The sequence below is a fragment of the Bos mutus genome, chromosome 16, assembly GCF_027580195.1.
Source record: "Bos mutus isolate GX-2022 chromosome 16, NWIPB_WYAK_1.1, whole genome shotgun sequence".
Lineage (NCBI taxonomy): Eukaryota > Metazoa > Chordata > Mammalia > Artiodactyla > Bovidae > Bos > Bos mutus.
In genome coordinates this window covers 13,076,879-13,092,367 of record NC_091632.1, presented here as the reverse complement: position 1 = coordinate 13,092,367, position 15,489 = coordinate 13,076,879, and the positions used below count along the sequence as shown (strand labels likewise).

Sequence of the window (15,489 nt, the reverse complement as noted above, 5' to 3'; positions counted from 1 at the left end):
ATGCAGTACTCACTCTTCTTGCCTCACCATTCACAATCCCAGGAATGTAACCTCAAAACACCACCACCACACATGCACCCACTTGTCCTTAACAGATCTTTCTTCCTTAATAATTCTTTTCAACTCTTGTCCACTTATCTCAGGAAGATTGCTCTCTCCAGTGCTCTCCCCATCTCCGTTCATTTCAGCTGTGCAGAGAGCCAATCAGGGTAGACATGTTTTAAGGGATTTAATGACACAACAGTATCAAAGAAAAGAAAGCTGCACCTTTGGAAATATAACTAGAAATTTTTTTTTTTAATGTCCAAACTCATAAATGTTCCTAAAGACTCAGAAAATTCTCAAGTTTCTAATGTTTCAATCTTCTAAATACAATTACGCTCTTCTTTAGGCACAAGCTACCACAATGAAATTAAAGAAATCCTTACTCAAATGTGTAAGTGATGCCTTTTTTCTGTTTTTCATGCATAGATTCAGGGCTGCAGCAACATTATCAGTTAAGTGCGCATCCATGCAACAGCCTGGACTTCCCCTGTGGTTCACACGGTAAAGAATCCACCTGCAATGCAGGAGACCCAGGTTCAATCCAGGAAGATTTCATGGAGAAGAAGGGAATGGCAACCTACTCCAGTATTCTTGCCTGGAGAATTCCATGGACAGAGGAGCCTGGCAGGCTACAGTCCACGAGGTTGCAAAGAATCAGACATGACTGAGTGACTTAACACTCACACATTCAATACCCTAGAAACTCATCACCATTTACATCATGATTTCTATAGGAAACAGCCAACCTACAACAACACAGCCTGTTTTAAAGTAGGAATCTACCTGATCAATCTATATAAAGGAGGTTACATTACTGATGTGAGAGCTAAGGAGGGTTACAGGGAGATCTGATGGTAAAGACGTGTCTGAGAACACTTCCACTTCAGAGGGAATACTGGTCAGGATGATAAGAAAAAATGTGGGTAGTTTAGGAGCCAAGTGGCAAAGGGTCTTAAACATATATGACTTTTAATTTTTGTGTGAAGCTTCAGGAAGACCTTTGACATGGTGGTAGCATCAAGAGGCAGGGAGGTCAGCGATTCAGGCCCTTGGTAGGAAGTGGAGAGAAAGTTCTAGAACCATGCAACACAGTAGGAAAAATCAAGTTGCACATGGCACCAAACTAGTCCAGGAGGCAGTGGGGTGGAGGGGGAATAAGGGACCTAAAACAGCATCTCCAAAGCTGTTAAGACTATATTGTCCCAAAGTTGGTGTTACTGATGAGAGTAGGGAACTGGCACAAAGTGAAGACTAAGAGAGAAAATGCATTTAAGATTAGGCCTTGGAAGAAAACCACGGCAAAGGTTTTCCTGGGATTAAAGGAAAGAAGTCAGACTGGATGAACAAGATTTCTCTACCTTGTATTGGGTATAAGAGCCCCAGGCTGAGTAGTTCCAAAAAGTACTATATTTATCTGGGAACTATAGAACTCATGGGGCCCACATAATAAAACCTTAGCTGGAAAATGGCAAGGCTTCCTCCACGAAGAGAAGGTTTTCTATACTGAAGCAATGTACCTTTGCTTTCACGTTGTAATTTAACACTCCACCTGCTTTCAAAGATGCCATCCACTCTCATTCCCACCAGGAGGACTAACAGTTAGCTCTTTTTTCAGGGATCAGAGTCCTGCTCAGAGAAAAGACACAATCTGCCCAAGGATCCAGAGAAGCCAGCAAAGGAGAAAAAAACAGAACCTAAATTCTCAACGCCCACTCTCTTAGGCAGAAATCCTGTTCCTTACTCTTGGCAGAAAAGGACAGTTCACTGTGCCAAAGCCTGAAGTGTACATGCACACAACTTCTGTAAGATGCTTTTCCCCAGCGATTTCCAACATCTTTTCAAAAGTCCTTTATCTTTACTGTTGCTAAGTACAACAAATGGATTCCAACACTTCCTCTTTAAATTCTTTCCTGCTCCTCACCCTTGGTATTTAGCACTAAATGGGGTCTAAATAGCACCTGGGCTTCCATGGTGGCTCAAACAGCAAAGAATCCACCTGCAATTCAAGAGACCTGGATTCGATCCCTGGGTCAGGAACATCCCCTGGAGAAGGGACTGGCAACCCATTCCAGTGTTCTTGCCAGGAGAATTCCACGGACACAGGAGCCAAATATTCCCATGCACCAGATGACTTTAAAACAGCAACCTCAACATGAAGCTAACAATCTCCAGCACCATCACCATCACTATGCCCAACTAACTAAACTGAAATATTTCTCTACTGAGTTTGCTGCTGCTGCTAAGTCGCTTCAGTCGTGTCCGACTCTGTGGGACCCCACAGACGGCAGCCCACCAGGCTACCCGTCCCTGGGATTCTCGAGGCAAGAACACTGGAGTGGGTTGCCATTTCCTTCTCCAATGCATGAAAGTGAAAAGTCAAAGTGAAGTTGCTCAGTCGTGCCAGACTCTTAGCGACCCCATGGACTGCAGCCTACCAGGCTCCTCCATCCATGGGATTTTCCAGGCAAGAGTACTGGAGTAGGGTGCCATTGCCTTGTCCGCTACTGAGTTTACCCAGAGTTAAGTAACAGCTGTACTCTAATACTGACTCATTGGGAAAGACCATGATGCCAGGAAAGACTGAAGGCAGGAGGAGAAGAGGACGACAGAGGATGAGATGGTTGGATGGCATCCCTGACTTGATGACATGAGTTTGAGCAAGCTCCGGGAGTTGGTGATGGACAGGGAAGCCTGGCGTGCTGCAGTCCATGGGGTCACAAAGAGTCGGACACGACTGAGCGACGGAACTAAAATGTACTCTAATAAGTAGTATTGACAGATTACCTTCTCTGATAAAGCACTTTAAAAGTATTCTTTCACTTCATCTCCATAACAGCTCTGAGCTTGGTACTTCTGGTACCCTCATTAACACAAAAGACCACCAAAGCCCAGAAGGATCAAGAAATCTCCCCAAATCACACAAATCTAAGGAGCAGAGCTTAGATTCATACTCACCAAGTCTAATTTCAGAGCCTTCCTTCACCCACCTCCCTATTGTTCAAGTTCACCCGATTCATTTTTTTCAACATCTACGATGAAATCAATTCATCAGGAAAGCTAGAAGATAACACAAGCTATACACATGCAAAAGAATTTAAAGTTACGTATAGTATAGATACTCCCCAGGAAGAAAATCAACTAGATGTAATCCAAATACACAGGAAACATCTAACTCACACATTTCTTAAGAGATTTACTGAAGAAGACGAACTAAACCAAACTAATTTACCTCGGATATGAGGGGAAAGTCAGCAGTTATATAGAGATAAGGGTTGAGTAAACTTGAAATAGTTCCACATTTAGGAACAAATGAGCACTCTGGAAACCACAAAGTAATAAAGCAAAAGAAACTCATGCCCACTGAAATGACAAAGGCATTACAGAAAAGAAAATGCCATAGCAGAGCAATATTCTAGCACATTTGGAAAAAAATGTTAGGAGACTTTTACTCTTTTCCAGGTCCAACTTGTTGAAACAGAGACCTATTTTGCAGAATATAAATCACATGACTTCTGCCAGAAAAATCAAGCCCAGATTCATGGTGTCTTCTCACAGTACAGTGTTCTCCCAACCTTGCTTAAGAGTCTCATTCTTCTACCCACATCCTTCTAAAGAGAAACACTTTCCTAAACCCAGAAAGGCTTCACCAATACATTGGAATGATCAGCTGTGATTGGAGAGGTCCACGGGGCTGGGCAAAAGTCTAATTACTGAATATTTAAAAATACGTTATCACGACATCCAAATATGCACCAAAATATTATGTATCAGCTATGTGTCACTGTGCAATAAATCACTCCAAAACACAGAAGCTTAAAATAACAAGCTGTATTCTCTCCTGTGATTCTGGGGGGTGGCAATCTGGGCAATGCTTCTGCAGATCTCACCTGGCATCAACTCACACGACTGTCACTGCCCTGGCTCAAGGCAGCTGGGGGGACAATGACCTCACCCACACGACTGGCACTTGGTGCCAGCCGTCACCTAGACGCCTCACTTCTCCTCCACGTGGGCATGTGTCCTCTAGGAGGCTGGCCTTCATAGCACGGTGGCTCCAGGGTCTTAAAAGACAAAAGCAAGAGGGGCAAGGTCTCTTAAGGACCAGGCTCCAGAATTCACAGAACGTTTTATGGTCAAAAGCTCAGTCCAGACTCAAGGGGGAAGAGGGAACAGCTTCCACCTCTTTACTGGAGGAGTGTGTATATGTGAAGCCGCTTCAGTTGTGTCCCACTCTTTGCGACCCCATGGACTGTAGCCCACCAGGGTCCTCTGTCCATGGGATTCTCCAGGCAAGGATACTGGACTGGGCTGCCATGTCCTCCTCCAGGGGATCTTCTCCACCCAGGGACTGACCCACGTCTCTTGTCTGCTGCACAGGCAGGCAGGTTCTTTAGCGCCAGCTGGGAGTATCTTAAAAAGGGGCAGAGACATGGCTTACCTCACCAGGATGTTAGAATTGCTAATAAGTAAACTCTGGAGAGGCAGTGGGAAAACTACATCTCACTGGAGATCTTTATTAAGTAAAATGTCATAAAGGCTGAGAGAGACATATATTTTAAAGAATTACCTTTCCAAACCAATTTCAAAATCAGTACTGTCGCCTGGTCTGATGGAGCCAGTTTGGGAATTTCTTTTGTTGGGTTGGCCAATATGTTTGTTCGGGTTTTTCCATAAGATGGTACAAAAAGCCCAAATAAACTTTTTGGCCAACTCAGTACAATACCCTACCTGACCATGTCCAGTAACACTGCAAAGCAGGGAAACTATTTCAAAGAAGTTCTTATTGTTAGCTCTTTTTTTCTTAAACTGAGTCAAAATCTGCCCCTCCATTTCTCAGAAGCACTCTGCTACTAGACTTACTGTACCTGGAGAAACTAAAAGCACAGAGGCAGGATAGTGTGATAGTTTAAAGCATGGCTCTGGAGTCAGAACGCCAAAGGCTGAATCCCAGCTTTGCTACTTTCTAGCTGTGTGACCTAGTACAAGTTGCATGACCTCTCTGTGCTTCAATGCCCTTACTTATAAAATGGAGATGGTAACTATCTTCTGAGAGTTGCCATGACGACTAAATGCGTTTACAAAGAGATAGAACATTACATTGACCATAGTAGGCTCTAAAATGCTTATTTTTGTTGTCTTTAGTATTATTCCCACTATTATTAAGTATACTGAAAGAATAGTTCATTATTCTTGCCAATCATACTCATAAATACTGAAAGATAATTAATGCTATCCGCTCTACCCCAAGCCCTCTTCCAGGACAAACCCCCAGGCTGCCTTCAATCATTTCTTCCATGGCTGGGTTCCCAGACCCTTTATCAGCTGTCAGTTGTCTCTTTACAGTACAGGTACCTGGAGCTGAACACAAAATTCCAGGTGTGCAGAGCCAGAGTAGGACAAGACCATCATTTCTCCTCTTGGGAAACTAGACTTCAAACAGTGAAAACTGGGACTCATTCCTTCATTCGACAAACATCAATGAGCTCCTACAGAGAATCAGGAACTGTGCTATTTGTGAAGACAAAATAGAAAGATTCTATCTGGAAGATCTGCCAGATATGGCTCCCCTAGAAAAATGTCCATGCCCTAATTCCCGAACATGTAAATATGTTACCTTACATGGCAAATTGACTCTGCAGATGTGATTCAGTTAAAAATGTCAAGATGGGGACATTATCCCTGATAATTGACATGGGCCTGATGTAAGCACAGAGTCCTGCTAAGAGGGAAGAAGGCAGGTCAGGGACAGACAGGAGAGAGGATGATGGAAGCAGAGGTCAGAGGGATACACTCTGAAGATGGAGGAAGGGGCCAAGAATAAAAGAATGTAAGCGACAGAGAACATTAGCAAAGAAAAAAAGACGCCTCCCCCTCGCCCCCCCTCCCCCGCCCCACCACACAGAGTCTCTAGAAGGAACACTACCCCGACAACCCAGTTTGGACTTCTGATCTCCAAAACTATAAAATAACCAATTTCTGCTGTTTTAAGCCACTAAGTTTATGATAATTCGTTACAGAAACAATAGGAAACTAATATGCCACCCCTATCCTCAATTAGTTCATGGTCAAGTGGGAGGAAAGTACTTCATTAAAAGGGTTTATATAAAATATCAGAATATTTTAATCTAATTGTTATAAACTAAAAACTTAAGCTGCAAGAAAATGAAACCTGAAAACAAAATTTTGTATTCAGTTCTCAACTTAGCATTTTTCAGCTTCCATCTCACACTGCTGTCAATCTTAATATCCAACATAACTCTAAGTCCTTTTATATGAACTGCCCTTGAGCCAGATCTCTGCTGTTAAAGATTGGAAGAAAAGCAGGCAGATGCATAAGCCCCTAGTTCAGAAAAGTTACTGATGTGATATTGTATCCCTTCCCTGGAAAATTCTCAACCTATTTGAAGCCTTTTTGATCACCAGAATCATGCTCACCACATCTTACACTCCCCAGATTAGGGGCAGCTGAATGAATCAAAAATTTTAATAATATATTTTAAGTGAATTTTGTATTAAAGTATGCTTAATTTTTTTTTTTAAAGTATAAGGCTTTCAAAAAAGCAAACTCATTCCAGTAATTACTACTTAGATAAAAAACGGAATTCCCTCTCTGTCCTTTCACTTCCACTAAAGATGACCACTAGCACGACTCCTAACACCCTAGTTTATTTAGTTTTGCCCATTTTTGAACTTCCCCCAAAAAAAGGGATTCACAAAGCACTAACTCTTGCTGTGTCCACCTCTTTTCAGTTCTACCTTTGCAAGGCTCACCCACGTTGTGTGTTAAGGAGATTTGTTCATTCTCATTACTGTGGCGAATTCCATTGCATAAGCAATTTGCTTACACTTTTGTCCATTCTACTACTGATGAACACGTGAGCTGTTTCCGACTTCAAGCTATTAGGAATAATACTGCTCTGCACATACTATTACATGTCTTTCGGTGCAAATGTATCTGCCTTACTGTTCAGAGTTTATCAAGAACAGAGTAGTTCAGTCACAGGAGATGCATCTGCCCAGTTTTAGTAATGATACTGCAATACTGCAAAACAATTTCCAAAACAGTTATACTAACTTCCATACCCATCAACCATCATGTATAAAAGGTCCAGTTTTCCATATTCTACCCAGTACTCAGCATTGACAGGGTTTTGTGTTTTTTAGCCATTCCGGTGAGTATAGAGTGATATCCCATTATAGTTTTAATTTGTATTTCCCTAATTACTAATGCACTCCAGTGTTCTTGCCTGGAGAATCCCAGGGACGGCAGAGCCTGGTGGGCTGCTGTCTATGGGGTCGCACAGAGTTGGACAGGACTGAAGCGACTTAGCAGCAGCAGCAATTACTAATGAGGTTAATACCTTTTTCATATTTATTGTGTATCTGAAAATCCTTTTTGGGAAGTGACCTGCCCATTTTTCTGCTGGGCTATCTTTTTCTCAATGATTTGTGAAAAACTGTTTCTACATTCTGGGTATGAGTCCTTTACTGGATATAGCCCTTACAAATACCTTCACCCATCACGCAAGTTGCCTTTTCTCTCTACGGAATCTTGCCATGAACAGTAGTTCTTACCAATATTTTCTTCTATAATTAGCACTTTTTGTATCCTATTCAATAAACCTTGTCATAAAGGTGTTCTACTTTGCTTTCTTCCAGAAGCTTTTTTGTTTCAGATCTCCCACTTAGCCATATGACATATCGATTAATTTTTGTATACAGGGTGAGGTAGATGATCAAAATTCACCTTGTCCATTTGGATATCCAATTGGCCCAGGAACACTGACTGAAAAGACTGTCCTTTCTCTAGAGCACTGCAGAGCCACTTCTGTTATAAATCAAGAGATCTCAGATATGTGAGCCTGTTTATGGATTCTCTACCCGGTTCCATGGTCTATCTGGCATTGTATCCACACCACACTGACAAACTACATACTCATCCAGCAGCTTAAATCTTCCAACTTTGCTCCTTTACTAAGATCGTCTAGAATTTCCATATATATTTTAAAATTAGCTTATTGGCTATTTTTGAAAAAAATCTGTTGGGATTTCAATTGGGCTTATAATGAATCCACAGAGTTATCTGTGGAGCAGTGATTTACCATCTATTATTTTAAGTGTTTTAAATCTCTTAATGTTTTAGCTTACAAAGAATTTTTATCACAAATGGGTGAATTTTATTAAGTAGTTTTTCTCCTTTATTCTGTGGCTAAATTACAATTATTGATATTCTAATGTTAGACAAAGTTTACATTCCCGGAGTAAATCCAACTTGGTCACGGCTCCAGTTCAGTTCAGTCGCTCAGTCGTGTCCGACTCTTTGCAACCCCATGAATCGCAGCACGCCAGGCCTCCCTGTCCATCACCAACTCCCGGAATTCACCCAAACTCATGTCCATCGAGTTGGTGGTACCATCCAGCCATCTCATCCTGTCGTCCCCTTCTCCTCCTGCCCCCAACCCCTCCCAGCATCAGAGCCTTTTCCAATGAGTTAACTCTTCGCATGAGGTGGCCAAAAAGTACTGGAGTCTCAGCTTTATCATCAGTCCTTCCAATGAACACCCAGGACTGATCTCCTTCAGAATGGACTGGTTGGATCTCCTTGCAGTCCAAGGGACTCTCAAGAATCTTCTCCAGCACCACAGTTCAAAAGCATCAATTCTTCGGCGCTCAGCTTTCTTCACAGTCCAACTCTCACATCCATACATGACTACTGGAAAAACCATAGCCTTGTCTAGACGGACCTTTGTTGGCAAAGTAATGTCTCTGCTTTTGAATATGCTATCTAGGTTGGTCATAACTTTCCTTCCAAGGAGTAAGCATCTTTTAATTTCATGGCTGCAGTCACCATCTGCAGTGATTTTGGAGCCCCCCAATAATAAAGTTTGACACTGTTTCCCCATCTATTTGCCATGAAGTGATGGGACCAAATGCCATGATCTTAGTTTTCTGAATGTTGAGCTTTAGGCTAACTTTTTCACTCTCCTCTTTCACTTTCATCAAGAGGCTCTTTAGTTCACCTCTTCACTTTCTGCCATAAGGGTGGTGTCATCTGCATATCTGAGGTTATTGATATTTCTCCCGGCAATCTTGATTCCAGCTTGTGCTTCTTCCAGCCCAGCGTTTCTCATGATGTCCTCTGCATATAGGTTAAATAAGCAGGGTCCCATAAATACAGGTATAGGTCACTAGATCTGGTTTACCAATACTTCCTTTTAGGGCTTTTGTGTCTTTTCCATGAGAGTCTGGCCTAGAGTTTCTTGTAACCTCCTTATCAAGCTTTAGTAACAAGTCTATGCTGGCCTCATAAAAGCAGTCAGGGAGTATTTCTTCTTTTTTATTTTTTTAAATGTTTGTGATGTTGCACTAGTGAGGCCATCTGGGCCTGGAAATTCTACTCTGAAAAGGTTTTTAAATACAAATTTAATTTCTTTACAGATATGGAACTACACAAATTTTCTAGTTCTTGTGTCTTATGAGGTATTTTATTCAAAAAACCTGTCCATGTCACCTGAATATTTAAATGTACTACCATCAAATTGTTGACAATAACATCTGAAGATTTAAAACATCTGTAGGACATGTAGTGATAACTCCCTTCTTTCCTGACACTGGTAACACCATACATCATTGGAGGGAAGGAAAGAAGGGAAGATAGTCATGCTTTAGATAACAAAACCACTGTTGTGGGAATATTCTCCAGCAGAATTATGCAGAGCAAGACCAGCGCAGATGGAGCAGATAAACAATCCAGCAATTCTCTTTCAACAGCTTTGACCATCAAAACAGCTGTGAACCTGAGGGAAAGGAGACAGGAACTGAAGGAGAAGGAAACAAACTGTAATGCTATAGGGTGGCCAGCAAGACAGTGCAGGAAGAAAACCGCCAAGCCAGAATTGTAACCTAGACACCCAGCCCTCTATCCACAAGGTGTTCATGGCCTCCTAAATTCCACCCATGAACTTCAATGCCTTTTCTCATACATCTTTATTTTCACGAACCTCTGAAATTCAGGAATGCATTGGATTATATACGCAGAGAGCAAGAGCATTTCCAGTGACTCTGTCACCAGTGAGAGTCACAGATTCTGTCATGCCACAGTGCAGCTGTTGCAAATACTGCAAAATATCATTTACATAGGCATCACTGCTTTGAAATCCTGAGACCTTGTCTGATACAGCACTGAGTTTTGATACTTAATGGATTGATTTTTTTAAAGAAATACATTATATGTGGGGGTTTTGTACTACTTTGATTGCTGTTTCAATAGAATTTGTAACTATGTATTTTTAAACGCCTTTTAAAAATTGGCTTCCCCAGACTTGAAAGAAGTCCATGGCAACAAAGAAAAAGGGTAAAGCACCGGACAAGGCATCAAGGATCTCACCCATGCCAGGGAGCTCCCAGGCAACAGTTAAGGAGCGCCCCCCTCGGCTAGGCCCTGCCCTGGAAGGAGCCCAGATGAGTAAGGTTCACCCTGGCTGAAAGCATTAGTCGCTCAGTCTTCTGTCCACCTCTTTGTGACCCCATGGACTGTAGCCTGCCAGGCTCCTCTGCCCATGGAATTCTCCAGGCAAGAATACTGGAGTGAGTTGCCATTTCCTTCTCCGGGGAAGAGAGGAGACCCCACCCATGGATCAAACCTGGACCTCCAGGATTGCAGGTGGATCCTTTACTGTCTGAGCCACCAGAGAAGCCCATCACCCTGGCCAGTTCCTGACATTACCTAGAGTTAACACCAACATAGAGCCACCCACAAAAATGACTGCTATCTCCAGAGACCTGACCTTCACCCTTAGTCTATATAACCTACTTCCCAAGAAGGGGCAAAATAAACAATAAATAAAGCATAGGCTTTGATCCAGAAAGAGAAGTGCAAACCCTGACCCCAACACCTACTCCCTGTGGCTCTGGCATCTCCTCTAAGCCTTTCTTTGTTCTGCTGTGACGAGGGTTAATACTATCCTTCCCGGTTACTGCAAGATTTAGAAATACTGGATTTAAAGCACCTAACAAGCACATCATCCCAGTTACTATTAGTTAAATCTTTCAGGTCAGAGCTCAGATCCAACACTTAATGACAATTACGGTCTGTCACTGAACAAGAGGGAAAAAAAATACAGAAAAGATGGACCATGAACACCGGAAGGAAAAAAAAATCATACTTATTCTTCAAAGTCCAGTATAAAGCCCCCTCCTCAGGAAAGCTTTCCCCCTCCTCTCCTAGTGTTCCCACAGCATTTACCACGGGGCAGTAAACACCTAGCTCTGCGAATGAATGAAGGAGGAACACAAAACAGTAAGGACAGAAACAATAAGTTTCACCCCATATGATACAAACTACCCGGGGTGCCAACTCAATGGCCTGACCGCCCTGATCCAAGAGCCACGAACCAATCAAGCGGTACATTTCTTAACGCCAATGCCATCCATCCTAGTACGTCTCCCGCCCGCTTTGGTAGGAACTGCGGGGAGGAGGGCCTTCCCACGTAAAGACTGATGCCACCTAAAGGTCAGGCGTAAAAGAAAAGAGGGAAACTTGAGTCCGGAGAGTAGAAAGCAAGAAGTCTCTAACTTTGGGGGGTGAGGGGGAGCGTTGTCCCTGGAGCCGCAGCAAGTCAGGCTGGCGCATTTCTAAGACCGCCAAGGGGTTCAGCGTCCACACTTCCCGCAACAATGCCAACTTGGGACGAGGCCAGGGAGAGGGGGCGCTGGCAGGGGCGCGCACGGACTCGGCCGGCCACTGATCCGGGCGCACGGCCACTGTCGCCGCCGCCGCCGCCGCCTTTGTCTCCAGCGCGGGAGCCGGCGCGTCCTCTGCCCCGCCTCCGGGCGCGCACGTAGGCACGGGAATGGGAAACGGAAAGCGTCTGGTGCGTTTCTTTTTGTCTTCCAACCTTAAGCAAAAAGTCAACACCTAACTTCCCGAGGACTCTCTACGGTCACCAGCTACCAACCTCCGGGCCGCGCCGGGCGGCGGCGATGTTCCCACGCGCCCCAAGCTCCCCCACAACCCTCGGCACCTCCGAGTCGGCGGCGGCGGCGGCGGGCTTCGCGGGAAGCCGCCCTCTTCCCCGCGAGCGGCGGTTGGAGGCCCAGCCCCGCGCGCGTCCTCGGAGCACGTCCCCGCCCTCGGGCCGGCGCGCGCCGCTCCGGGCTGCCGGGCTCGCGAGCGGGTGGTGCCCGCTGGGAACTGTGGCCAGCAGGCCGCGCGGCTGGAGCGGACCAGTGGGAAGGCGGCCCGCCCCTCCGCACCGGGAGCGCCCGGAGCCGGCCCACTGGGGTCCAGCCCCAGCTCGCCCGCGGGCCCGGGTGCCTGCGCTTAGCAGCGCGCAGATCTCTCCACCCCTGTTTGTTAATAGCAGACACCGATCTCTGCACCCCTCGTTAATTGCAGGCACCGATCGCTCCTCCACCTCTGTTTATAATTGCAGGCACCGATCGCTGCACCTCGTCTGTTAATTGCAGGCCTGCGGCTGCCAGCAGATTTAAGAACGGAAGTCACCTGAAATCCGACTTTAGCGGTCCCCACGGACGTTTTGCAGGCTAAAAGAGGTAGCTTGGTGGGGTGGAAAGAAGGCGGGCTTTGCTGCTCAGGCGGCTTCTAGAACTTGACGTGTGATCTTAGCCCCTGTGAGCCTCCCTGTCCTCCTCTGTAAAGCGGAAATAAGCTTCCCTGCTTTCCTGAAGAATTAAGAATGAAGACCAAAAGGGATGAACTTCGTGAACGGCAAAGAAACTTACAAGGATGATCAGCACTGCGGAATGTTGTGTCAGTGATTTTGAGTAGGTTGTAAGAGTGGGAGATCTGAATCTGTCTTGGACCGTGACTTCCTGCCAGGTGTTACTCAGAGGCCTCCAATGCCAGGGCTGCCAGAGTTCCACAGACTTATCTGACCAGGAGAATCCCACCAGGGCTCTTGTGAAAACTGCTGGCACTTGGATCCTTCTTCACGCTGAAAGAATCAGACTCCCCAGGGGAAGAGAGCCTCAGGTGGTTCTGTGATCAGATACATGTGGATAACTCTGCATTAGATCAGTCGCTCAGTCGTGTCCGACTCTTTGCGACCCCATGAATCGCAGCACGCCAGGCCTCCCTGTCCATCACCAACTCCCGGAGTTCACTCAGACTCACGTCCTTCGAGTCAGTGATGCCATCCAGCCATCTCATCCTCTGTCGTCCCCTTCTCTTGCCCCCAATCCCTCCCAGCATCAGAGTCTTTTCCAATGAGTCAACTCTTCGTATGAGGTGGACAAAGTACTGGAGTTTCAGCTTTAGCATCTTTCCTTCCAAAGAAATCCCAGGGCTGATCTCCTTCAGAATGGACTGGTTGGATCTCCTTGCAGTCCAAGGGACTCTCAAGAGCCTTCTCCAACACCACAGTTCAAAAGCATCAATTCTTCGGCGCTCAGCCTTCTTCACAGTCCAACTCTCACATCCATACATGACCACAGGAAAAAAAAACTCTGCGTTAGGTAGCAGGAAAACACAGTGCTCTTTCTTCTAGGAGTCATTGAAATAGTCCAGATTATGTTTCTGACTGCAAAAATTCTGTGGGAAACCAGAGTACAAACTCTGAGAACAGATACTAGCTTCTGTAAGCTCCCACCATCCCCACCCTCAACCATAATACAGGATGATGTTAAGGAAGCGAGTGTTAATAAACTAGCCCAAGTAGGAGTGCCAGGTATAGCAAAAATTCAGCCTGCCTAATTACAGTTGAATCTCAAATGAACAAAGAATGATTTTTCAAAATATCAGTATAGCCCATGAAATATTTAAGACATGCTGATTTTTTTAAATTTGTTGTTTATCTGAAATTCAGATTTGATTGGGCATCCTGTATTTGATATGGCAACCCTCACCCAAAGGGTTTGGCAGACTGAGAGATGGAGTAAGAACTCAGCAGAGCAAGTGTCAGACTCAGGGTCAGGAATGATATAACAGCTCCTGTGTTATTTCTAAATGACACTATTGGATAGTAATGTAGGTTCATTATCATTTACCTTTAACCCCATTCTGCACACACAACATATTCCCTGGAAAACACAAAATGAAAATAAGAGCTGATTTCATCATAGGTAAATTAAAAAGTCAATTAAATTAAAATAGTCAAATTTTAAAAGTAAGCAATAGACTGGGAAAAGTATTTGCAGAAGCTATGATACAAAGTGTTATTACTTACTAAGAATAGATTAAATACAATCACAAAAAATAGAAGCCAGTTGTAGATGAGCAAGACACATGAGTAAATACTAAAAAAAAAAGAGAGAAAGAAAAACATAGGATGTACAATTAGGAAAAAAACATATTGCAAAAAGTTCAAAGTAGTGCAAAGTAAAATAACAATTTTCCACCAAAAAAATTAACAAAAAATAATAATTTTAAAGGCTGGCAAGAGTGCTGTGTGATAGCAGTCGGACATTTTTTAGGTTGGTAAACAACTTGGCAGTATCAAAACCCTTACAATTATGAAAACCCTTAATGTTTAAATCTTGATTTTGAACTTTGTTTATAGGAATAGATTCTAAGGAAATAATTCATAACTTAGAAAATGCTCTTTACAGTTTTAATTTTATTTATTTTTTGGGCCGCAGGATTCAGGATCTTAATTCCCTGACCAGGTATCGAACCTGTGCTCCTTGTGGTGGCAGCACAGAGTCTTCATCACTGGACTTCCAGGGAAGTCCCTCAATTTTAAATTACATCATTTCAATTTTATCATAATAAGGAAAATATTATAATGTACCAAAATATACTAGAGAAGAGGGGGAATATCCTGAAATTCTGTAATTTTCCAGACATAAAGAAGTGGAAACTAAAAATTTACATGTTCTGTGATCTATTATATTTGCAACCTTTTAAAAATAATGGTAACTATTCATATGTAATATGATCGTAACTAAGTGCTTTTTAAATCTATGCATGGAAAAAAATGACTGGAAAGGAAATAAAGTTAAATCTGGGTGGTAGAACTTTATTCTTATTTTTTTACATTTTTGTTGAGATTAATTTGATAATAGATAAATCTCAACGTGGTGCCACCTAAAAAACAAAGGACTTGTCTTATCAGTTTTAAAAACTCTAAAATCTCACCTTTGTACACTCATGCATTAAATGCTGAAGCTATCTAATAGTTAAAACATTTTCCCTAAATATAAACATAGAAACACCTTAACCAATTCTGCACATTATCTGTTAACCTAGGATCTATTTTAGCAAATTGTTCTATGCTTAATTTATCAACTTAGTCATTTACATAACCATATAGTAATTAAAGTGCCTTAAGTATTTTTTAAATTTAGCAAATTATATGAAGCCTTGGGTTTTTGTCCCATCAAATTACATTCTCAACGAGGGCAAGCTTAATTGCATGGACTTTTTAAAAATTGTGTCGTAAAATATCACAATGTTTACCATCATTTTGTTGCTGTTGTTGCTGT

The 15,489-nt window shown here is 43.3% G+C and overlaps 1 protein-coding gene across 5 annotated transcripts in view; it reads right to left on the bottom strand.

Moving 5' to 3' along the window:
* HHAT (hedgehog acyltransferase) overlaps positions 1-12,168 on the bottom strand; it is a 365,640-nt gene extending 353,472 nt beyond the window's left edge. For 2 of the 5 annotated variants that reach the window (XR_011467202.1, XM_070384725.1), the window contains exon 1: positions 12,003-12,165. The gene's annotated coding sequence lies outside the window, so the exon portion shown is untranslated. Of the gene's footprint in view, positions 1-12,002 lie in introns of all 5 variants that reach the window. The other 3 variants (XM_070384727.1, XM_070384728.1, XM_070384726.1) reach the window with 2 other exon arrangements.
* Between the last annotated feature and the right edge of the window lie 3,321 nt (positions 12,169-15,489).